The sequence below is a fragment of the Haliotis cracherodii genome, unplaced genomic scaffold (genome assembly GCF_022045235.1).
Source record: "Haliotis cracherodii isolate W230 unplaced genomic scaffold, xgHalCrac1.p SCAF_6, whole genome shotgun sequence".
Classification (NCBI taxonomy): Eukaryota; Metazoa; Mollusca; class Gastropoda; order Lepetellida; family Haliotidae; genus Haliotis; species Haliotis cracherodii.
Window position 1 is genome coordinate 54,627 of NW_027266319.1, and position 24,729 is coordinate 79,355.

The window sequence follows — 24,729 nt, forward strand, 5'->3', positions numbered from 1 at the left end:
CAATATCAGTATCCCTATCAAAAATTGAGCAGTATACATGGTATTGAATGTATACCACACTTTGCAGCTATGAAAAGTTGAAATCTCGAGGCATACATTTTACTGGCCACGGTCTAACAGGCCAGCAGTTATTTCGACCCCTGCTATGTAACACTAAGAAAAATATCAGTATCCCTGACAAAAATTGAGCAGTATTTATGGCATTGAAAGTAAACCACACTTTGCAGCTATGAAAACACACTATGAAAAATTGAAATCTTTAGGCCTGACGTGAACATGGTGAAGATAGAAGACAAACAGATATATATATATGAATGTGCCTCAATACACCTCACAGATGGGTAGGTTTTAACTTTGGAGGCGTGGGGAAAGTATGTATATTTCAATGAGAGACAAATATGTGACCTTGATCTTGTCAGCTTACTGGTGCAAACAACTCATCAAATGTGAATTGTGAGACGTGATACACTGTTTTGAAGACTAAGTATCTTGATATCAGCAGTGGCAAAGCACCAGCCAATGTAATGTCGACATAAGTGAAAGGGTAAGGGTGAAGGGAGGTAACTCATATTACCTAGAAACCAAAGCCATCACCAGTTCTAATGAACATAAAGATATCCTTTCTGACAAAAATGTTTTTGAGGGCTTATTTCTCGCCGCCATGTTGTTGACATTGCCAACCCAACATTGAGGCTGGTTTGCAGCTCGCATTCTGATTGGAACGTTAAGCCTTATAGCGTAGCCAATCAAATTGGCAAATGGGAGTAAAGGGCAGGTAATCTGAGATTGCGAGAACCACAGGAATTTATCCATGTGTTAGTGTAGGTGACCGATAGGCGAGCCCTGGAGATATGGAGGATGTGGCACAGTGGCAGTATAACATTGCCACTCACATGTATCTTGGCACAAGAGGAAGCACCAACACTCGGGGAATCGATATAGCATTATGTTGCTGAGTGCCCTAACAATCAGATATTGAGTCCCCAAAGTTAGGAAGAAGATTTGTTTGAAAGTTTTGTGTATTACTTCCCATTCTTAAGGCATGAGAACATTTTGTATTTTTGTTTGGAACCCTTTTTTCTTCCATAAGACCAATAATTTAACTCTTTCTAAAAATATTCTTAATTTAAAAACTCTTTCATGTTTTTCAATGTATTATATTGATAAGGAGAAAGGTAAAGGTAGATGTGTAACTGGTATCTATCTGCGCAGAAATGAACTTGATGCCACCGTGATATTATTGCAAACGTCCTGTTCCGGTTAACAGGTCATACAGTGTCATGGAATGGAGGCTAGGGAAAGTTTGTTGGCAGGACTGTATGTTCTGTTTAGATAAGGGGGATTTATGTAAACATTGGATGCACATTTACATTATCAGAAGTATTTACAATATTATGGTCTTATCATACCTGATGTAGACTGCCTCCATAGGCTAGTATATAGAGTGTCGGGCTGAGCGGAGGGTGGGGGGTTCGATCCCCTGGCCGAGTTAAAGATGGTGCTTATTGTTTCCCTGTCTGGCGTTCGATATTTATGATCAGTTACAGAGTCATCCTCTACCTAATCATGCTAATGGTAAAGGTGGAAGTCCACAAGGAAATGTTACCAGACCTTCCTGAATTTTATGTCCTTGTGGTGTATGAAGTTTTTGTCAGTAAGGATGTTGACACTTTACTCTTTGTCTTTCAGGCATCATGCAAAACTACTTGCTTACATTTTAAAGAGTATGGCTCATATTTTTTATAAATTTTTTCACAGTTATGAAACATAAGCCAGATACAAATCATATCTTCTGCCATCAGTTTCCAAAATATTCCTCTCCTCACACTTCAAAATAAGACAGTTTTGTAGCATTTTCCTGTTGCATTCAATCTTCTAGGGGTGGGACGATTCACCGATACATCGATGTATCACGATACATTACAGTTCGATATACGACTATCGATTCGTGGGTCTATGTATCGATACAAAACGATACACAGCTGATATACTACGAATAACAAAACGTATTTGCCGCTGTTTACATCGTCCGTTTTGTCCCAACGCAGTCAGTAAACAGTAGAGGACATAATGTGTACGCGAGACGGCTCTCCCGTCTCGCGTACAAGTGACCACCTGAGAGGGGGTCACTCGTATGCGTGACGGCCTGTCAATGGACCATGGATTTCTGCATGTTGCACAAATATGTCTCTACAAGCGTTATTTGTGAAAATAATGAAACAAAATTAAGTACAGTTATTGTTCATTCTACTAGTTATCGAATGACATGAAAAAATGTCATAAGAAAAATAATTAACGGTCACATTGGGAGAAAAATGTGCAAAAATCGAGCAAAATGTTCTGTTTTTGACAGCGATTTTCTCCTATGTACATATTTTTCAGACACTAACACGTAGTATTTTCTAAAAGTTTATTCATCATAGAGTTACAAAATATATAAATTATTTCACGCACACCAACGCACACCCATTTTTCATCGCGTTGAAACATGTTTACTTTCTTCGAAAATGCGCGAACCGTCTCGCGTACAAGTGACTGGTCGATAAGCCCATAAAGGGAGATAACCGATGCCTGACTAAAATGTTCAATTGGAACATCCGTCTTGTTACACTAAATGTGTCTGAATCAGAATGATGCGTATAATATGCACGATATTTATTTAGCGCGTAGTTTCGTGGTTAGAACAAGGAGGAAATGTATTTTGATCACGTAGTAGGAAAACAATTTTGCAGTGGGTAATATATTTTTAGGTGGAAGTAAAATTGTTGGAAAACAAAGTATTTCTGTGAAATAATGAGTAATGCTTGGTATCGAACGACATAAAATATTGAAAAGTAAATTAAAAGAGTCAAATTTGGGGATTTTGGACAGCGATTTTCTCCTATGTGCATATTTTTCAGTAACATAATTTCAGTATTTTCTTAAAGCTTATTTGTCGTAGTGTAACCACATACTTATATACTTTTTTGGGCACACGAACGCACACCTATGTGCCAGCGCGTTGAAACATATCTACTTTCCTCAAACTGCTCGCAACTGCTAAACAAGTCGTCCCACAGCCCCGTTACGCGTACGAGAGACGGCTCTCCGAACAAGCAGTGAAAGACGGCCTGAGAGAGAGTCACTTGTAGGTAAAAAAAATAAAGTTGATACAAGGGCAAATATGATTGGTTGATTTTCGTAGTACGACCAATCAAATGACTCGTATTAGTTTCAGCCTTCAAACATGGCGACTGGTTTTCCGGCCAAGAAGCATCGAGTCCCCAGACACCGTAGGCCGGTTTGCCGGCCAAGCCGTAGTCACGTCAAAATGATATATATTTTTATGGACCTTCCTGTAATGTCATTCATTTATTAAATCTATCACATTTCATAATGTCTGAAATACATATTCCAATTCAATTTATCATTTTTAATCGATAAATTAAAAAAAATATTCACTAATTCCCGCGATGTTATTGAAATACGGGTCTACATCGAACATGTCAAAGAGCAAAATAAAGACGTTTTAAACAAATCTTTAAATATATTATACAAAGTAATAAATAATATCAACAAAAATATATCTAAAAGTAATCAAACTTACATCTAAGTTATTATTTTCATCTTTTCGTGCGATCGCGTGTAATGTAAGTCAAATGACATCTCGGCTTTCGTCGCCTTGAATTCTCAGCTCGGACACGATGTTTGATGCAAAAAAATATGCATGAAAAATCTTTTTCACAGCTTGTAACCTAGCACGATACTTTCACGAAGTTCCATATTTTTAATATATATCGTGATTTCCTGCTTAAAACGTTCAGAATAGTACGATTTAACAAAAATCTTTCGCCAACTTCTGAAATTTATTTAACACGAGCTTGGTATCACAGCTGTAATTTGATTGGCTGCCTTAGGTCACGTGCTCAAATTGTCCAATCACGAAACTTGTAGCAGATTTCGGCAAGAAAGCGTCATTAGAAACCAATTTTAATCCAAGGAAATCGCTTGTTATAACAACGGAAAAAAACAGTCGATGTTACAGGAATTTAGATGAAGGAATAAGCTTTCCAGCGATGTGTCATATGCCATTCTTCGACAACCCTTTTATTCATACGAAGCCTCTAAAACCGGGGTATTTCTTCATGTTACTGAGCGGACAGCCGCTGTTATCGGGAAATGGGTGATGACAGAAACTATTCATAATTCTCTTTTTTAAATGATTTTCCAATAACGTAAACAATGAAAATAAAACAGAAATAGGTAAGTGGATTTTATGAAATCTTATATTTGCTAAAAATCGTCAAGTTTTCACTTCCTTGGTCCTTAATCTGGATGTTAACAACGTGTTACCTTACATTTTTTATTTACAACAAACTTAATTAAGTTGTAAATGCATTATTTTAAATTATGTGAAAAACATAACTTTCATATTTATAAACCATAGGATCAGACCTTTCAAATGGTGTATAACATGTAGTGGCAAATATATTTTACAAGCAGATATTTTCTTTGATAAATGTTGGCTTCATCTTTCACACAAGAGTCTCTGGGAACTCGGTGTCCTAGCAGTAAACACTTCTGGTTGAGTGTGAAAGAGTTAATGTTCAGACATCAGTTAAACATGTCTGACTTTGTGATTTGACTAATTAGTGTGATGTTGATTATTCGAGTTTCAGACAATTTGCCTTTCATTGATCACTGTGAGAAAATCACAAACCAGTAGTTGTTTCTACCAAATAGTTCTGCTGTTCAGATGACATTTAGAATGCATTTTTATTGCAGAAAATCCAGGTATTTAGCCAGGCTCCGTAACTCAGGTGTTTTGAGTCTTGATATTGAGTGACATGTGCTGTGTTTGACACATGTTCTGAAGGAAAATTTGAGTTATTTGATGAGAACTATTTTACATTAAACTTTCATCATCTTCCACCAGCTTGTGACATTATTTTTTGTATCGTATCGTACATATCGTATCGTGACCCCACTATCGTGATACGTATCGTATCGTGACCTTGTGTATCGTCCCAGCCCTACAATCTTCCTTATAATACTGAAGTTTTTCATAATACTCTCAATATATTTTCTTGTATCAGACTTCAAATGTTATTTGTTTTCAAGATCTAGTTCTATTTCCTATTCGAAAGGGATGCTATCATCCGCTCCGCTGACATCTTTGATCAAAAGTATTGACTCCTCAAATGTGATGTCATTCTAAGGATGTAATGGAATGTATGATGTCATTTTGTTGTTTTCACATCACATATCTTCCATGAACTCACAAAGTTCCACGGCTTTGATAGGGACCAGATAGGTTATCTGGTTGGGGCCTGATATAGACATAATGTCTCTATTATCGGGGTAACAAAAATAGTACATATCAACACAGATACATAGCCTATGAGAATCAAGAATCAAGAATTTTATTGTACAGATCACCCTTTTAGGGCAGGGTACAAACTACATGTATCTACATTTGGGAGTAAATATAATTAAGTGTGTAAGTGATAGTGTGTGATATATCTGCTATGACATGACTGGATAGCCTTGCTCCAAGGTTCTACTGAAAGAAAAGTCCATGGATGTATGGTACTTCTGTCCTCCTAATAGGCAAGTCTAGATATGTGGACAGTAAGGACTCTAATCTCTTTAAGGAACAACTTGTTCTTTTTATTTACATAAACTAATAATTATTGCCTTGGACATGTTAGAGACATGTGCAAGTCTAATGACTGGGACTGTATCTATGTGAGGACGTGATGGATGGAGGGGTTGTGTGTGATGTATCTGATATGACAGCATGTATCTCAAGCATCATTGGTCAGGGAGAACTGGCTTCAGTTCCTGTTGTGTGGGGTCATGGCTTGTGCCAGATGAGTGGTCACTGTGGTCCGCTGATTGCAAGCATTAGACATGCCTATCAGAACAGACCACACAGCTGCCAGTGTACCCCTGGAAGTAGAAATACTCAGGCAGCGGAAACATCTCAATTTTCAAAGCACTCAACCTGAAAATAATAACATATTATAATCTATTCAAAATAAGAAATGTTTACTTGCTCAAAGGATTCTTGTAGCCACGCATGACGTAGGTTGGTTGCTGGAGGCTAACAACCCTCTGCCCATTTCACTTGGCAGCTGTATGGTTTTTGATAGTTGTCTGAAAATGTGAGAAGATTTTACAGATCAATTGTTACCAATGGACATGTTATAATCTGATAGTGGTTCCTATATTCACATAACCCGTATGATATGATCTGTGTGAAGATTGAAGGCTGGGGACTAGGGCTGGGACAACACCAAATTTACTACCCGGGTACCCGACACCCTATTATCTATCCCTACCCGGATACCCGCTATAGGTCTCAAGAGTTGGGTACAAAATGTCCGAATGGGAATTGTCTTACCACAGCCCTGGCAAAAACAATTTAGATTCATGATCATGTATACACTGCAGTTGATAAACGCTTTATCCTTACTCTAACATATAAAAGTCAGAACGAATGCCTGCATAGTGAGAAAGAAATGTGAACATTAGCTATACTTGTAGTGTAACCTTTGAGTTTTATTGTTAATGTCATTAAACAGTATGTCACGTGACAAATCACGGGCCAGGGTAGTCCTGTGTGTACCCTGGTCCTACTCAAGGCCCACCCGACACGAGTCCCCGAGTAACCTGTCCCGGCCCTACTAGGGACCGACCATTTGATACTCTGGGGTAGGGTGTGGGGGTGTGGGTGAGGGTATGGCGGTTTGTATCAAGATTATATATTTTTTCACCTACAGCTACAAGACCAGATTTTTTTATTTAAAACTAGGAGGAAGAATTTTTTCACCTTGCAACAATGTCATTTTTGTGGCAGGCAATTTCTTTTCTGAAGCATTATGTTTTTTCAAGATGTTTCGTGAATAATTTATTTTTAGATAAACAGATAAAGTCCCAGGCCCCAAGAATATCAAATGGTTGGCCTCTTAGACATGTTAGAAAACTATGTCGTACGAGGTGACTCAGTGTATGGGGTTGTAAGGATTGGTGACTTACTTGATTGTGTGTCATAGTACCTTGATGGCATAAACTGTTGCTCCTTATATCAATCACTGGTTTGTCTGGTACAGCCTTGATTATTTAAAGATGCTTGTGATGTGTCAGGCATGTTGCTGGCTATGACATTGGACAGCAAACAAACAAACAAACAAACAAACCCAGTAAGCCTTCCTCTGTACATTATCGTGATTATACTATGTTTCTCTGATTGTTGTTTCACCACACTCTGCAATGTTCAGGCTATATGATGGCGGTCTGTAAGTAATTGGGGGCGGTCGGGTAGCCTAGTGGTTAAAGCGTTCGCTTGTCACGCCAAAGACCCAAGTTTGATTCCCGACATGGGTACAATATGTGAAGCCCATTTCTGGTGTCCCCCGCCGTGATATTGCTGAAATATTACTAAAAGCAGCGTAAAACCATACTCACTCACACTGTAAGTAATTGAGTCTGGACCAGACATATCAGTAATTGACATCATGAGCATCGATCTACGCAATTTGGATACAATGACATCAACCAAGTTAGCGAGCCTGACCACCCGATCCTGTTAGTTGTCTCTTTCGACAAGCATGGATTGCTTGAAAACCAATTCCTACCCAGGTCTTCATGGGTGCCATTGGGCTATGAGTATAGGGCAGTTCACTGCTACAGTACAGATCATCATCTTAGCATGAGGGATGGACAAAGATTGATGTCATGGAGATATTAGGATTCCATTTATGTCAGCAGGGAAGTACACTGAATCACATGTTTGTCTCTCATGTTACAAGACTGAAAAATTATTGAAGACAACTGGTTCACTCCCTTGTCTTTTAGAAAATCATTGCATGAATTGTTTTTTGTTAATGAGAGAAATCTGTCATTAAATTAAGTTCCTGGGTGCCGTTATACAAAACAACCTTAGTGCTACAATGAATGTAAGCCTATGTTAAAGTATGGAAGGTTACGATAACTTTAGCACTGAAACCGCATTGTACAATGGCACCCTGGTCAGCCGACAGGGTCGAGGGAGGTGTCTGGGGCAGATAAGTGTGATGATGGGCAGTGTGGAAGGCACCCATCTCTCACCAGCCTGGCTTTGATGGACACTCAGCACCCCTGCTGCTCATACACAGAGAGACAGGCTGGACATGAAGTCTGTCTGTACTGCTGTCAGTCTCAGCTAACCCTCAGCCGTACTCCCAGCACTTGGTGGGTGTGTGCTGGTGTTTGCAATACATGGCAAATATAGATGGATTTATCCGTACAACACCTATACCTCTGTCAGTCTCAGCTAACCCTCAGCCGTACTGCCAGCACTTGGTCGGTGACTGCTGGTGTGTTTTACAGTACATGACCATTATTTCACACAATCAATACAGGACAAAATTGTCAATAATAATCCATCTACCCTTGTGAAGAAGTGAGGTGTAGCTAGTGTCGAATCAAAGTGTACCTAGTGCAGAAGACATGAGCCGTTACTGACTGACTCAACTTCTGTGCCACTCCAGGGGCAAGGAAGTAAATTATGAGTTTCAGATGTTTTATGAAGCATACAAAAATGTTCTGTTGAATAAACTGCTTTGAACTACAGGGTGTGTGCCATAAGTATTTGTCAAAGGAAGGCTATGTGTTTAGGCTATAGGTTTCCTATAAATGTAACGGATGAAACTATACAGCAAGGTCACGATTGGATACGTACCACTTTACATTGGTCCAGATACAATATGTACAGTGATACACATATTTACGTCAAATCACATGGAAACTTCTTCACAATAAATATTTCAGAGCAGGTTCAAAAGAAAAATGTCTATTTTAAGTAGTGAACTTGAAACGCTAATTACAACACAATTTGCTATATCCGACTGATAAAAACGCCAGGGGTCATTAACCGAGTAGTAAGTTATTTATTTCAGCCAGTGTATGTCTTGTATCAATACAGAGAAAAACGTATCGTGTATTGTATCGTCTCATGAAAACTCACGATGCACCAGTGCACCGTTGTATCATTTCACCCCTAGTAAATGTTGCTCAGTGTTCAGGTAAATAAATTTATGGGTAATAAACCCATGTAATTTCAGTTTTGTGATGACGTGGGGTAAATGAAGGGGAATCTTGTTATGTAATAACCAGTCAAAAATACTTATCATAATATTATCAGTCAGCTACAGTCAAACCGTTGTGTCGAACTTTGATGTGTTGAACTTACGGCTGTCTCGAAGTAAAAAGTATGCCCCTGCACTTTCCTTCTTTATTCATCAATTTCAGTTGTGCGGACCTCAGCTGACTGGAAGTACTTACGTAGGTCCCTCCAACTTCCACACAACGGTGTTTGACTTTATTTACCTTCTACTATATCTTTATGACTTAATTCCTGACATCAAATTCATTGGTGAATATTTTATTTGGAATTATGTATGCGGAAGACTGCTTGGGTATGAGAATCCCATTTGTGCTGTGGTTAGACTTATTTCACACATAATATTCCTCCAACACTCTTTAGCGTATGATGGCCTTCCAACAAAATTGTCCCTCCTTATCTGGCAATTATGTACTCTTATTACTGATCTAAGACATGGAGTTTTCCCATGATACACATTGAGGTGATGCCTGATTAATGCTCCAGTGTTTGCTACACCAGCAGTAGACATGTAGAGGAGTTTAGTCATACACGTACACTGATGGAGTGATCGTGGTGATATTGTTATCACAGACTCTTCACTTGATAGACAGACACCACTTCCGGGTAAACATTGGCACATTGTGTAACATGATAGCTTCAGATAACCTCTCCAGCCGCCACACACCAACAATGCCTGTAGTTTCCTCCAGTGCACAGATGTTTTAGTATCACATTGGGAGAGAGGGGATACTGTATCATATGCAAGTCACTGCTGTTGTATAACTAATATATCAATTAGGCCTAAAAGCAGTCCTGTAGCTTATGTTTTCCTGATTGATTGTTTGTGCCGAGTCAATACAATTGATTGGCTTGGCACAAACAATCAATTGTATTGACTATCCTACTCGAATAATCAAATCTAAAATACAGTAATGTTCTGTAGAGTTACACAGTTGCAAAAACAGTTCTCTTGATTCTAAAACCTGTATTTATTTAAGTATTGTAAATCAGTTTCTGGGATTGTTATCAGCTGTTAATCCTGATGTCAGTCAGTGATGTATGGTCTGATGGTCACAGGTGTCTGTCAGCTAAAGAGAGACTGTGGTTGGTGTGAATAGAGTTATAGCCATGACAACTGTCTGGATAGAGACTGTGGTTGGTGTGAATAGAGTTATAGCCACGACAACTGTCTGGATAGAGACTGGTTGGTGTGAATAGAGTTATAGCCATGACAACTGTCTTGATAGAGACTGTGGCTAGTGTGAATAGAGTTATAGCCATGACAACTGTCTGGAATAGAGACTGTGGTTGGTGTGAATAGAGTTATAGCCACGACAACTGTCTGGATAGAGACTGGTTGGTGTGAATAGAGTTATAGCCATGACAACTGTCTTGATAGAGACTGTGGCTAGTGTGAATAGAGTTATAGCCATGACAACTGTCTGGAATAGAGACTGTGGTTGGTGTGAATCGAGTTATAGCCACGGCAACTGTCTGGATAGAGACTGTGGTTGGTGTGAATAGAGTTATAGCCATGACAACTGTCTGGATAGAGACTGTGGTTGGTGTGAATAGAGTTATAGCCATGACAACTGTCTGGATAGAGACTGTGGCTAGTGTGAATAGAGTTATAGCCATGACAACTGTCTGGATAGAGACTGTGGTTGGTGTGAATAGAGTTATAGCCACGACAATTGTCTGGATAGAGACTGTGGCTAGTGTGAATAGAGTTATAGCCATGACAACTGTCTGGATAGAGACTGTGGTTGGTGTGAATAGAGTTATAGCCACGACAACTGTCTGGATAGAGACTGTGGTTGGTGTGAATAGAGCTATAGCCACGACAACTGTCTTGATAGAGACTGTGGTTGGTGTGAATAGAGTTATAGCCATGACAACTGTCTGGATAGAGACTGTGGTTGGTGTGAATAGAGTTATAGCCATGACAACTGTCTGGATAGAGACTGTGGTTGGTGTGAATAGAGTTGTAGCCATGACAAATGTCTTGATAGAGACTGTGGTTGGTGTGAATAGAGTTATAGCCATGACAACTGTCTGGATAGAGACTGTGGTTGGTGTGAATTGAGCTATAGCCACGACAACTGTCTGGATACAGACAATTGTTAATGTGACATGAGTTGTAGCCACTATATGATTAGTGATTTGTTGGTAATGTTAAATAGCAGACTGATAAAAGTGTATGATCTGATTTTTCACAGAAAGAGGTATATCAGATGATATGATTGTGACAAAAATATATTTAATTTATGAGCTTATTATAAAAAATACTAAAACATTCTGTCAGCCAATAACTTTCAACAATAAAGGTGTTTTGTCAAGTATTCAAGACAACCACTCTGTATTGGCCAATCAGACATTTTTACCTGTCAGCAAAGTCTAGATGGATTTGTTTCTATAATGGAAATATTGATATGAACTGGAGGGCACAAAGCCTCATGATGAGATCTTTTCATTTGAAGGTAATTACAGATGAGGAAAGGAGTTGAGTTCTTGTGGCCGACCTCGTCCAGATCAGTGTCATCAGAGTCTGTGTGATTGGACGCGTGTCCAGTCAATGTCACAGTTAACTTCAACAGGGACTCTCATGATGGACAATAGACACTAATGAACTCGGGGAGAGGCGTGTCTGTCATAAGCAAGCTATATATTTTCAGAGCGTCAGTCATAAGTGACCTGTAGATCTGCAATGCGTCAGTCATAAGTGACCTGTAGATCTGCAATGCGTCAGTCATCAGTGACCTGTAGATCTTCAGAGTGTCAGTCATAAGTGGCCTGTAGATCTGCAATGTGTTGGTCATCAGTGACCTGTAGATCTGCAGTGCGTCAGTCATCAGTGACCTGTAGATCTACAGTGTGTTGGTCATCAGTGACCTGTAGATCTGCAGTGCGTCAGTCATAAGTGACCTGTAGATCTGCAGTGTGTTGGTCATCAGTGGCCTGTAGATCTGCAGAGTGTCAGTCATCAGTGACCTGTAGATGTGCAGTGCGTCAGTCATAAGTAACCTGTAGATCTTCAGAGTGTCAGTCATCAGTGACCTGTAGATCTGCAGTGCGTCAGTCATCAGTGACCTGTAGATCTTCAGAGTGTCAGTCATCAGTGGCCTGTAGATCTGCAGAGTGTCAGTCATCAGTGACCTGTAGATCTGCAGAGTGTTGGTCATCAGTGGCCTGTAGATCTGCAGAGTATCAGTCATAAGTGACCTGTAGATCTGCAGTGCGTCAGTCATCAGTGGCCTGTAGATCTTCAGAGTGTCAGTCATCAGTGGCCTGTAGATCTGCAGTGTGTTGGTCATCAGTGGCCTGTAGATCTGCAGAGTGTCAGTCATAAGTGAACTGTAGATCTTCAGAGTGTCAGTCATCAGTAGCCTGTAGATCTGCAGAGTTTCAGTCATCAGTGACCTGTAGATCTTCAGAGTGTCAGTCATAAGTGAACTGTAGATCTGCAGTGTGTTGGTCATAAGTGACCTGTAGATCTGCAGAGTGTTGGTCATCAGTGGCCTGTAGATCTGCAGAGTGTCAGTCATAAGTGACCTGTAGATCTGCAGAGTGTCAGTCATCAGTAGCCTGTAGATCTGCAGAGTTTCAGTCATCAGTGACCTGTAGATCTTCAGAGTGTCAGTCATAAGTGAACTGTAGATCTGCAGAGCGTCAGTCATAAGTGACCTGTAGATCTGCAGAGTGTCAGTCATAAGTGAACTGTAGATCTGCAGTGCGTCAGTCATCAGTGACCTGTAGATCTGCAGAGCGTCAGTCATCAGTGAACTGTAGATCTTCAGAGAGTCAGTCATCAGTGGCCTTTAGATCTGCAGAGCGTCAGTCGTAAGTGACCTGTAGATCTGCAGTGCGTCAGTCATCAGTGACCTGTAGATCTTCAGAGTGTCAGTCATCAGTGACCTGTAGATCTGCAAAGTGTCAGTCATCATTGACCTGTAGATCTGCAGAGTGTTGGTCATCAGTGACCTGTAGATCTGCAGAGTGTCAGTTATCAGTGACCTATAGATCTGCAGTGTCAGTCATCAGTGGCCTGTAGATCTGCAGAGTGTCAGTCATCAGTGACCTGTAGATCTGCAGAGTGTCAGTCATCGGTGGCCTGTAGATCTGCAGAGTGTTGGTCATCAGTGGCCTGTAGATCTGCAGTGTCAGTCATCAGTGGCCTGTAGATCTGCAGTGTCAGTCATCAGTGGCCTGTAGATCTGCAGAGTGTTGGTCATCAGTGGCCTGTAGATCTGCAGAGCGTCAGTCATCAGTGACCTGTAGATCTGCAGAGCGTCAGTCATCAGTGACCTGTAGATCTGCAGAGCGTCAGTCATAAGTGACCTGTAGATCTGCAGAGTGTTGGTCATAAGTGACCTGTAGATCTGCAGAGCGTCAGTCATCAGTGACCTGTAGATCTGCAGAGCGTCAGTCATCAGTGAACTGTAGATCTTCAGAGAGTCAGTCATCAGTGGCCTTTAGATCTGCAGAGCGTCAGTCGTCAGTGACCTGTAGATCTGCAGTGCGTCAGTCATCAGTGACCTGTAGATCTGCAGAGTGTTGGTCATCAGTGACCTGTAGATCTGCAGAGTGTCAGTTATCAGTGACCTATAGATCTGCAGTGTCAGTCATCAGTGGCCTGTAGATCTGCAGAGTGTCAGTCATCAGTGACCTGTAGATCTGCAGAGTGTCAGTCATCGGTGGCCTGTAGATCTGCAGAGTGTTGGTCATCAGTGGCCTGTAGATCTGCAGTGTCAGTCATCAGTGGCCTGTAGATCTGCAGTGTCAGTCATCAGTGGCCTGTAGATCTGCAGAGTGTTGGTCATCAGTGGCCTGTAGATCTGCAGAGCGTCAGTCATCAGTGACCTGTAGATCTGCAGAGCGTCAGTCATCAGTGACCTGTAGATCTGCAGAGCGTCAGTCATAAGTGACCTGTAGATCTGCAGAGTGTTGGTCATAAGTGACCTGTAGATCTGCAGAGCGTCAGTCATCAGTGACCTGTAGATCTGCAGAGCGTCAGTCATCAGTGGCCTGTAGATCTGCAGAGTGTTGGTCATAAGTGACCTGTAGATCTGCAGAGCGTCAGTCATCAGTGACCTTTAGATCTGCAGAGCGTCAGTCATCAGTGGCCTGTAGATGTGCAGAGTGTTGGTCATCAGTGACCTGTAGATCTGCAGAGCGTCAGTCATAAGTGACCTGTAGATCTGCAGAGAGTCGGTCATCAGTGGCCTGTAGTTCTTCAGATTGTTGGTCATCAGTGACCTGTAGATCTGCAGAATGTTGGTCATCAGTCAACTTAAGATCTTCAGAGAAAACACCAGGCGCTCCATAGTTCCATATGTATGAGAGAGTTTCAGCAAGCACTTGCTCCTCCAATGAAGGAGAGAGGGTTTCAGCAAGCACCTGCTCCATTGCTCTGTCTGTCTGAGGAAGAGGATTATGTACAGCAAGCACCTGCTGACAAGGCTGGACACACACCAGACAGATGCTCAACAGGGGATTAGTATTTAGTGAGTTAATGCATTAGGATCATCACACATCAGCCAAATAAATTGCCTCCCACAGTGGGATGGTGCCACCTGGGGGTGTGGAGGAGGGAAGCCATTATAGATTCCTCCAGTGAGGTCTGTCAGAAATTAGCTTGTAGCAGAACAGGGCAGTCACCTTTAGTTTGCGTACAGACTAGCCTTCACAGAGGGTTAGCAAAGTTTATTGAAGTAGAAACTTTCGTCAATGCATGTGGATCATTTTTCCAATGGAAGGAAAAATATTGTAATTGAGCAATTTACATACCTTAGCTTGGGAATTTTCGTGTTGTCAGTATGTCTTTGGCAAGCATCTAGAGTCTTCTATTTGGTTTGCATGTTGAATGTGTTTTTCATGTGATTTATGCACAGATGCAAATTACGGCAAAAGTAGTCGGTGCAGTGTGATTGTTGATATTGTTCAGTGCATATAGAATGACTGGGTAATGAGCGTTTTCTGAGGCTTGTTGTTTGGAGCTTTTCACTAATTATTGAAGGATTATGGCATTAGCTCATCATGCTCATGGTGCTGAAGCCAGATTCACAGTAGGCTGACATATAGTCCCAGAAATAATTATATTTTTAAAAATATATGTCTACAAAATAAAAAATAAGAAGAATCCAAATGTGGAGCCCAGAACCATCCTTAATTTCCTAGAGCTGAGGCATTCTATACTTGCCAAATCATTCTTGACTGAGTGGGGCTCATTTTATCATGTATTTTCAAGTGTCAGGGAGACACTGAGACAGACCAGATTCACTGGTATGCTTAATTTCTGAACAAGTCTCTTTATGAAAATTATGTTTTATCCAAAGTCATGCGACAGGAATACCTTGACTGACTAAATAATCGAGTCCACGTCAGAAAATCGAGTGAAATTTAGCATGATTTATCCATTTTGTGTATATATGTTGTACATATTATGCTTATAACGAAGTACGGGTATAACAAAACCGTAGTTGACTGTAGTTACTGTTGACCTATTCTGCTCTAAAAGCCTACTGACTTACATTGTCACAGCCTGAATGACTTGATCTCATAGAACTAAATTTCTTTCTTGTCTTTCGTATCTGTCAGCCTATTGTTCTGCCAGAGGGGAATGAGATGTTGGCCATGAAAGTCACTCTCGCATATCTGATATGGAACCACTTTGTTTGTGCGTCTTCAATCTGGCCGTGGGAGATGCAGACACCCACTCTTTCATGTTCTCCGTGTGGTGTTGATGGACAAGCCAGCCATGCTCACCTGAGTGTGAATGGTTTGTTCATGACAGACAGGCTTAAGTATCCCTGGCTAATGCCATCAACACAAACTGAAAGGTAAATCTTTTGTGAGAAACACAAAGCTGACACCCTACACCCTTGTAGTTTAGCAATAACTTACCTGCTCAACGGAAGGCTGGCAGGACCTTCTACACTGCTCAACTTTTGAAAGGAACATTCCTGTTATTTCTTGATATTCCGAATGTCTGGTTCAAAGTTGAATCGTATGTCAGTATGTTCAATGGTGATATGTCATTGTCAAGGTCAACAAGTAGAGATTCTGATCTCCTAGATTTAGATGTTGCTTTGTTTATTTATGGCCATGCTGTTGTATTATTTATGTTTTCATGAAGAGAAGCAATTTCGTATGACAGCTAACTGTTGCAGTACCTATCCTCATGTTGTCTGTCTGCTTAAGACATTCAAATAAGAGTATTGAGAATGGATTTGATGATGTGATGGCCTTGTAGGTTGTTTCAAGTCCTTCATGATTCATGGGAGGATCTACCCTGAAGGGTGTCCAGTTAGAGTTGGTCCCCACCAACCAATGTTTGTCTGATTAATAGATTGGGTGGTCCGGCTCTGGGTACTTGGTTGATAGAGTATCATCCAGGGGTTGATTTATCTACTGGCCCGTTGCCCCGTGGCCAGTTGAATTACAAAGGGCTTGCTGAAACCTAAAGTAGATGACCCTTCTCCATGTATGTTTAATTCTTTTTAATTGGATTATCTCGAGAGAATGACAACCGGACGCCATTTTGTAATGTTGTAAACAACAACTTCCTTAATTGCTAAAAAATCACAAGGAAATGTCACAAATGGAAGAAAAGATTTAATCTCAGCATGTTAGAAACATTTTTTAGGTGTGAGTTGTTCTAATTTTTTGTAGATCCCTGGATACGAGACCACATGTTTGGCCACTTAGCGGCCTCCACCATCTTGTTGTAGGCCAGTTAGTTTGGAGAAGAGCCAGTAACTTTTAAAAGGATAAAGCCTTGCTTGCTACATACAAATTTGTTATTAAATCTAGCCCTGTCATCGTACCCAGATGCCATGGATTGTTGCTGACAATATTAGTCACTGGATTTTCTGATGGCCTGCTAGAACTGCCTACAGCTGACAATTCATGCACTCAGGGAAGCTGCCCCAGATCTAGGCAATAAGAGTGGCAGGAGGTGGTTGGCTTAATGTTTAAAGTATTCAGCAGGAGACAGCGTTTCAGAACATTTTGAAGTGGTCTTTGAGATACAGAAGTCGGCACAGGTTATACAGTGCATGACATGTCAGGAATAGACTTTCAAGCGGCATGGATGGCCAAGTTTCCCCAGTCTCCAGAATTTGCCAGAATCCTGTGATTGTGGATTCAAACCTCAGTTTCCTGCTAATTATAATTGGGTATCACTGAAGTGGCTCACATCCAAGACCTGTGCCACTTTGCTCTCCCCTCAAAGCGTTGATACAGACTGACATCGAAGGCTGAACACTATTGAAAGTGGCAGACCCCACCCAGATTCACTCTCTCACTCAATCAAGTGCTTGACCCAGACACTCACTCCCACATCCATGCACCCACCTCACACACACTCACTCACTCACTCTCTCTCACTCACTCACTCACTCACTCACTCACTCACTCACTCACTCACTCACTCACTCACTCACTCACTCACTCACTAAATCAAGTGCTTGACCCAGACACTCACTCCCACATCCATGCACCCACCTCACACACACTCTCACTCACTCACTCACTCTCTCACTCACTCACTCACTCACTCACTCCCACATCAATGCACCCACATCCATGCACCCACCTCACACACACTCACTCACTCACTCACTCTCTCACTCACTCACTCAATCAAGTGCTTTACCCAGACACTCACTCACTCCCACATCCACGCACCCACCTCACTCACTCACTCACTCACGCACTCACTCACTCACTCACTCACTCACTCGCTCGCTCGCTCACTCAATCACGCACTCACGCACACACTCACGCACTCACTCACTCACTCACTCACTCACTCCCACATCCACGCACCCACCTCACACACACTCACTCACTCACTCACTCACTCACTCCCACATCCACGCACCCACCTCACACACACTCACTCACTCACTCACTGTGCATGCCATGTTAGGTGGAAGACATGTCCACTTCTAGACTGTTGATGATGAATTGTGTCTGGAGGTCGAGTGTCTGAGGTAGAGTGACTATTGAGCGGGTTTGGTGGGGGTGCTGGAAGAGTTGGGGGACAGCTGGGGTAGTCACATCCACACAACTCCACTCTAACTGTCAGTACGTGTTGTCCAACACAGGACATCACTTTGGTCCTAGATAGAACTCTTCTTGGTTTACATTTATTCAGAAAAGAAGTAGTGTATAAAATTGAAATTTAATTAATTTTTTTTTTTTTTTAATCTCCCCTTGATCTCTCAAAGGGAAAAAAGCTAAACAGTTATGTTTTTTGAAGGGAATAATTGCAATATTGTGCGCTGAGTTCCACCAATACAAATATATTATGAAGTCTGGCAAAAAGTATTGCCATTGATTTGGCTAGGTATCTGTTGCGGTGGTTCACAAGTATTGTGAAATTTGGAAATAATAGAAAGGAGAGAAAAAAGTGTCTACACGGTAATTCACTTCGATTATTTTCCTGCTTTGGATTTCTTTTGCATTGAAGAAATTACTTAAAACCTTCAGCAACAAGACAGACACAAACCTTTCTCAAAACTGCAATCGTATTTAACATTTCTGAAATTTTGAGTCCGTGGATTCATGAACAAAGTAAATAAAACAATGCCTTTGTCGTGGTAATTGGAATAGATTACACTCTACCAGTCACAAGTGCTTTAAAAGGTGGGAAAGATCTGACCCAACAGAATTGATATGCTTCCAACTAGTATGTTATAACAAGTTCCATGTGAGATGATGTGTATTGAGGGCTTCAGCAGTGGGCTAAGCCTCAGTGAGCATATGATTGCAGTGAGTTAAGTAAATAATCCTTCGCAATTATTACCCAAGCCTTTTAGTTTTGATCCAAAACAACCCTCATATTAGTTCTCAGATATGCACTTATCTCTGAGACCAAGGTTTAAAGGGTAAATAAGTATTCCTCTGAAGTAGCAGAAATTGCCAGAGAAATCTTGAGAGGCACGTTTGGTGGTCTGATAGCTTCACAGTTTGTCCTGTTTCCATTGAGAATCATGTTTACACCAAGTATCATATCTACACCTAGTATGCCCCGGGCCTGAGATTGTCCGGGTTATAATTGGTCGTCAGCAACCAATGCTTGTCGTAATAAGCGACTAATGGCAAGAAGCGACTATTATGAGATTGGGTGGTCTGGCTTGCTGACTTTGTTGAAGTATGTCATCATATCCCAATTGCGAAAATCATGATGTCAGTCACTGGATCATCTGGTCCAGACTTGATTATTTACAGACTGCCATCATTTTACTGGAATATTGCTGAGTGATGTTATAAATGAACAAACAAACAAACAATTGCGTAATTCAGTGCCAGTGATGTTAGTCACTGGATTGTCTATTCCTCACACGATTATTTACAGACTGCCGTCATATTGGTTGAATATTGCTGAGTGTTGCGATAAACAACAAACAAATAAACAAACAGACAAACAGACACCTGGTGTGACCTCACCTAAAGCTCACTTACAGGCTGCCAGGTGGGGATTCCTGTGCACAGTTTGCCCCCAGCAACACATGCTGGTGGTAAGAGGCGACCTAATGGATCGGGTAGTCAGGCTTTGTAACTTGATTGATTGTGTGTCATCCTTCCCCAATGGTGTGTGACATTGCCCATAATATCAGTCACTGGATTGTCTTATCCAGATTTAATTATTTGCGTTAAACAACAATCAAGTCACCACTGTATTCTGCGATTCCGCTGTTGCAGAATATTTTGCAGAAATATCTTCTCAGTGCAGAAATATGCCTATCTTGCAGAAAATTACACTTTGTGCAGAACTCATGCATTTTTCTGCTGCAGAATTTGTCAAATACACCTCAAAATTTTAACATGTGAGTCGAAAGCTGGTTTTAGACATGTAAATGCATATTTATTTTGTTTTGAAGTGGAGTTGACTTTTGTATTATTGCCTACCAAAAGCGCACGTCTGTATGTCTACATTAGTGATAACCTATTCTGGATGTGGATACGTTTGCCATAAAAATGCCTGCCACAAGTCAAACGTGATAAACTGTGACATTCACAAAAATAATCTTAAAAGTTGCAGAATTTACAATTATTGATCACAGAATTTTTCTTTGGAATACAGTGGGGATTGACAAAGAAAGAAACTCACTTAGACTAGATAAGATGTCTCACGGTCCCTGAACCATATTATTTCTCCTTCCGTTTAACCTCACTGTAATGCTATTGTCCTTAAATGAGGCATTAGTTTAGATTTTCCACATGTTCTGAATCTTTCGTCTCACTCGAGCTCATTTTCAATCTAAATCTAGCTGTTTATTTCTATCAAAGTTATAGTAGGTACCAGCAGCAAAAAATTTAACTACCTTTTTTGACATAACAAACTGACTTTTCTTAAACTTTCAAGGAATACAAGCAAACCAAAAAAAGAATTATTTGAAAAGCTGAAGCTGCCAAACTGAGCATCATTTATGATGGCTTCTTCATCTGCTTCAGCTTCTTCATCTGTGTCCAATTCTGCCATGGTTGTCTCTGCTTACGGCAGTTCCTCGTCACCAAGATGGGCTTTGAGATTGCTGGCAAGTTCTCCGATACTGCCACACAGTTTAAGATGATTTTTCGTGAAACCTAAAACAATCTTTTGAAATCTAATTTCTTCTTTAAGGAAGTTCAGCTTTTCTGTATTGCTGTCGAAACGTCCGAGCAGTATGTCCACATCCCTTGCACGCTGACAGGGTCCTCCGTGTTTTTGTACGGACTCTGACAGCTTTTTCTTTCTAGCAGCAAGTTGAGCTTCCTTTCTCTCCTTCTTCAGTCTGTTTGCTGCAAGGATTTCCCTTTGCTTGCTGAGAACACTTGATTGTTCAACTTGATGTGCCTTGCACAGGCCTTCAGACCTCTCTGAGCAAAGTTTCAGCAACTCATCCTGCTCCTTCTCAGATTTGGCGTTAAACCAAACTGACGTCTTGTTTCTTTTCAACATGTTCATGGTGCTGTGATGATGAAGGGATGCATGTCGTCGCTTGAAGATGCTGAAGTCTAGGTCTCCAAAGCAAGCTTCACCAATCAGGTTGGTTATCTTGGAGTGCTTCATCTTGTCGATCTGCTGCTCATCCTTCACATCATGGTACTTGCCACCAGGCAAGAAATCACAGAGCTGTCTTTCTACAACAACCAGGAACTGCGCACAAAGTCTCTGGAGAAGTAGTGTGACCGATGAATGTTTGTTGGTGCTGTTCCCATGGTAGAGTCCAGGAAAGACATTGCTGTCCACTGTGATATCAAAAAGGGGAGGACATTGGTCTTCAGCAAGTTGACTGGCGTCAGCCTCCCACCTCTTCAAGGAATCATGCATTTCTGTCACATACTTGAAGAAGTCCAAGTAGGTGATATCTCTGCCGATCAAGATCCAGTATGGGCCAGTAATCTTCTGGTAGATGATCCCCAAAGATATGATGATTGCATCAACGTTATCGCATTCAGCATCATACAATACGCTTTCCTCCTTCAGGTTCAAGGATGGCATGAAGTTCTTCAAGAAATCTATGACTTCTCTTCTGTGATGGTGAAGGGATGCAGCAGCCTGGAATAGATTGTTAAATCTGTTTCCTCTGAAGTTGGTAATCAGTGAATGAAGATCTTGCATGCTACAGAAAGCTTCCCACGAGTCCTTACATCCATTTTTTTCATCGCCTCTGGGTCCCAGTATGTCACATGCAGTTCTTATATATCTAGCTCCAGCATTTTCAGCATTTGAGCTGAACCTCTTGAACTTGTCTGCACAGTCACGCCCTATCTTCTCTTCTTGTTCTTTCTCCCACTGCTTAAGGACCTTGTCTGCTGCTGAGCTCATGCCAAGAAGGAAGTGGGCATTACAATGCAGAAATTCCATACCGTCAACTTCAACCAAGGTCTCTTTGCGTTGTTTCTCAAAGGCCTTGTTAGAGGACTTCATTACACTGGCCCGATCGCTCATCAGACCTGTAATGTTTTTCAACATTGTTTGAAAGACAGCATCAATTTCATTTTCTGGGTACAAGTCTGCCAGCTCCTTCAAGACGTTGAATGCTACATCAATCAGAGTCTCAGTGTCTTCTCTGCATACAGGAGCAAAGCCACATGACAACAGTTGGCCTCCATCTGTTGAGAGCTGGTGTCCAACGACTTTGCTGTGATCCCTTGTTGTGCCATCTGAGTGTAGATCAACATTTGATGCCTGTAAAAGGGTTTCTGCCAGCTGTCGTTTTGCAAGGACATGTCCTTTGTCAGCATATCGAAGAGAAGATCTTTCGGATGGGAGGTCTTTAGAATCAAGCTTTATAGCAAACAAATTCCTCACAACAATGTCAATGACTGAACCACAGTTCTTGCCTGAGACCTCTGCTCTTCCCATCAGTTCAATGACACACTTGACCACATCCCTTGTGAATTTGTTAGAGTTCCCCTCACGCATACGTAGTGATGCCTCATGCCTGTCATCCTTTGGAAGCCGATCATCTTTAATTTCCTGAACTTTCAAGTTCAATTTGACCTTTTCTTCTCTTCTTGCCTAGCATTGGAGAGAAGTGTTTGAGATTTTTTGAGCTTATGCTTTAGGTTTTTTATTGTCCTTTGAGATTGGAGACCATGACCTTTGCTGAGGCTGACCTCTTGCTCTGTGAGCTTTTTCTCCCATCGTTTCATTCTTTTGTAGTATGGAGCATGACGAAGTCTTGAAAGTTCTTTCCTCGTACGTTCCAGAGATGATTGGGTGGCTTCTTCTTGCAACTTTAAATGTTGAATGTCCTGTTTTAATGATGAAATAAAAGTTTCCCTTGATTCTAAATCTTGATTCTTTTGGTCCATTTGTTTCTCAAATTTAGATATCTTATCTGAAATAATGTCATTGAGTGTCATTGTTTTCTCTTTTTCTAATTTCAGTTCTTTGATGGAAATCTCCAATTCACCCTTAAGCTTTCTTATTTGGTTACCTTTAGAAGCGGACATGAAGGGCAAATTTTCTACTGCTGACTGTGGTGACAGTTCAACCTCACATACATAAGGCAATGTTGTCTTGGGGCTATTGTCAACTTTATTCGCTTACGACAAAGAGGTGTGGCTGAAGGCCGTCTACCTCTTCCAGATGAATTGAAAATAGATTTCAATCTCTTGAAGTTTTCATCATCTGCAAAAAAAACACAAATTCAATAAATAGTTCAAATCATGAGAAAAATATGTAAATAGGTGTTTCATTTCCATTATAAACAAAAACATTTTAATTGATAAAAAAACAAATCATGATGTGCATGTATTTAAGTTCCATTATTAAATAAAAAGTATACACTTTTAGTATGACTGAATTAATTTACACAAATCACAGTTCCTTTGAAATGCTGATATATTAATGTGTTTATCTGCAGCCATGAATCGCCAAAATATGTGTAAATCTAGGTGTTGTCGTGTTAAAATCCGCAAACATCAATTGATAATATATGACTTTCATCTGATGTCAGCCGATTGACAATAAAATATGCATAATAAAAAAAATTTGATCATTTTATTATCGATGTGTGAACATTACTCTTATTTGGAAATTACAAAACGAAAGTGGCTTTATTTCGATAAATATCATAACAGTAGACGTAAATCGTCAACTGAAATTACATTATTGACAAATAAATACATTTTGTCCTATCAAAAAGCCTTACGCGAACGTGTATCAACAAATGTATGCATATTCAGTGATAAAACATTTGCATTAAAGCTGACTCCCGACATCCGCCATCTGCCATCTTGTATTTTTACGAGAATTTTCGTGTCTACATTCTCAAAAACAGATCGTAAATATATGTTCGAATAATCATTCTTCAGATACGATATTAAAACGCTACCTAGTTTAATCATTCAAAATGTTAAATACAACTTCATTTTTTATCAATCTGCATTGAAAACCGTCGTAAATAATAATAACAACTCTCCACACGGCGATTTGTTTACGTTTTCTTAGCCAGATCATCGAAGCAATATGAATCACTAAAATAGCCACTTTTATATTTTACATCGGCAACTATGAACTTTCCAATATGTTCATAAAGGTTAAAAGGATTTATAAATGCAAAAAAAAGGGTTCTACATTACCTATTTGTTCATATAACGTAGTTGACGCGATCTCCGTTGAATCCTCTTTGCTGGCCATCTTGCATGCTGGGTCGCGCGCTTTGTTTCAAATCATGGTTGTGTTTACCTTTTTATATTGTTCGGCGCATGCGCGACAGACAAGCTAGCTTTAGTTTCGTACATTTGTTGGAACGGAAATTGAATGAAGAATCGATTGATATCAGAACTTGCTATGTTTAGAAAAATACTTTTGACGCTATGATGATTTAAAGTCGCAGAATTATTTTAATTACGATTTACTGTTACAAAATAGTACGTTTTTAAAATGAATTTGGTACCAAAACAAAGAGCCAACTCTTGTGACCTCGTTACTATTTTTAGATTATTTTTATGTTGTCTGTGTTAAATGCGCGAGAGTGAAGAAAAAGACCGTGTATTTTCCTTTGGAGTAAATTTCTTGAGGCGAGCGTCCCGCGGCGCTAATTAATGAGGTTCATTAGTGCATTGCTAATTAAAATCAGATATATAATTGTTTCTTA

At 40.5% G+C, this 24,729-nt stretch overlaps 1 protein-coding gene and 1 pseudogene across 7 annotated transcripts in view; one reads left to right on the forward strand and one right to left on the reverse strand.

The window, feature by feature from the left end:
* The window catches only part of LOC139445560 (inositol 1,4,5-trisphosphate-gated calcium channel ITPR1-like), a 253,058-nt gene that overhangs the window by 21,819 nt on the left and 206,510 nt on the right, over nt 1-24,729 (forward strand). The window lies entirely within an intron of this gene.
* Nucleotides 14,221-24,269, reverse strand: LOC139446833 (uncharacterized; annotated as a pseudogene).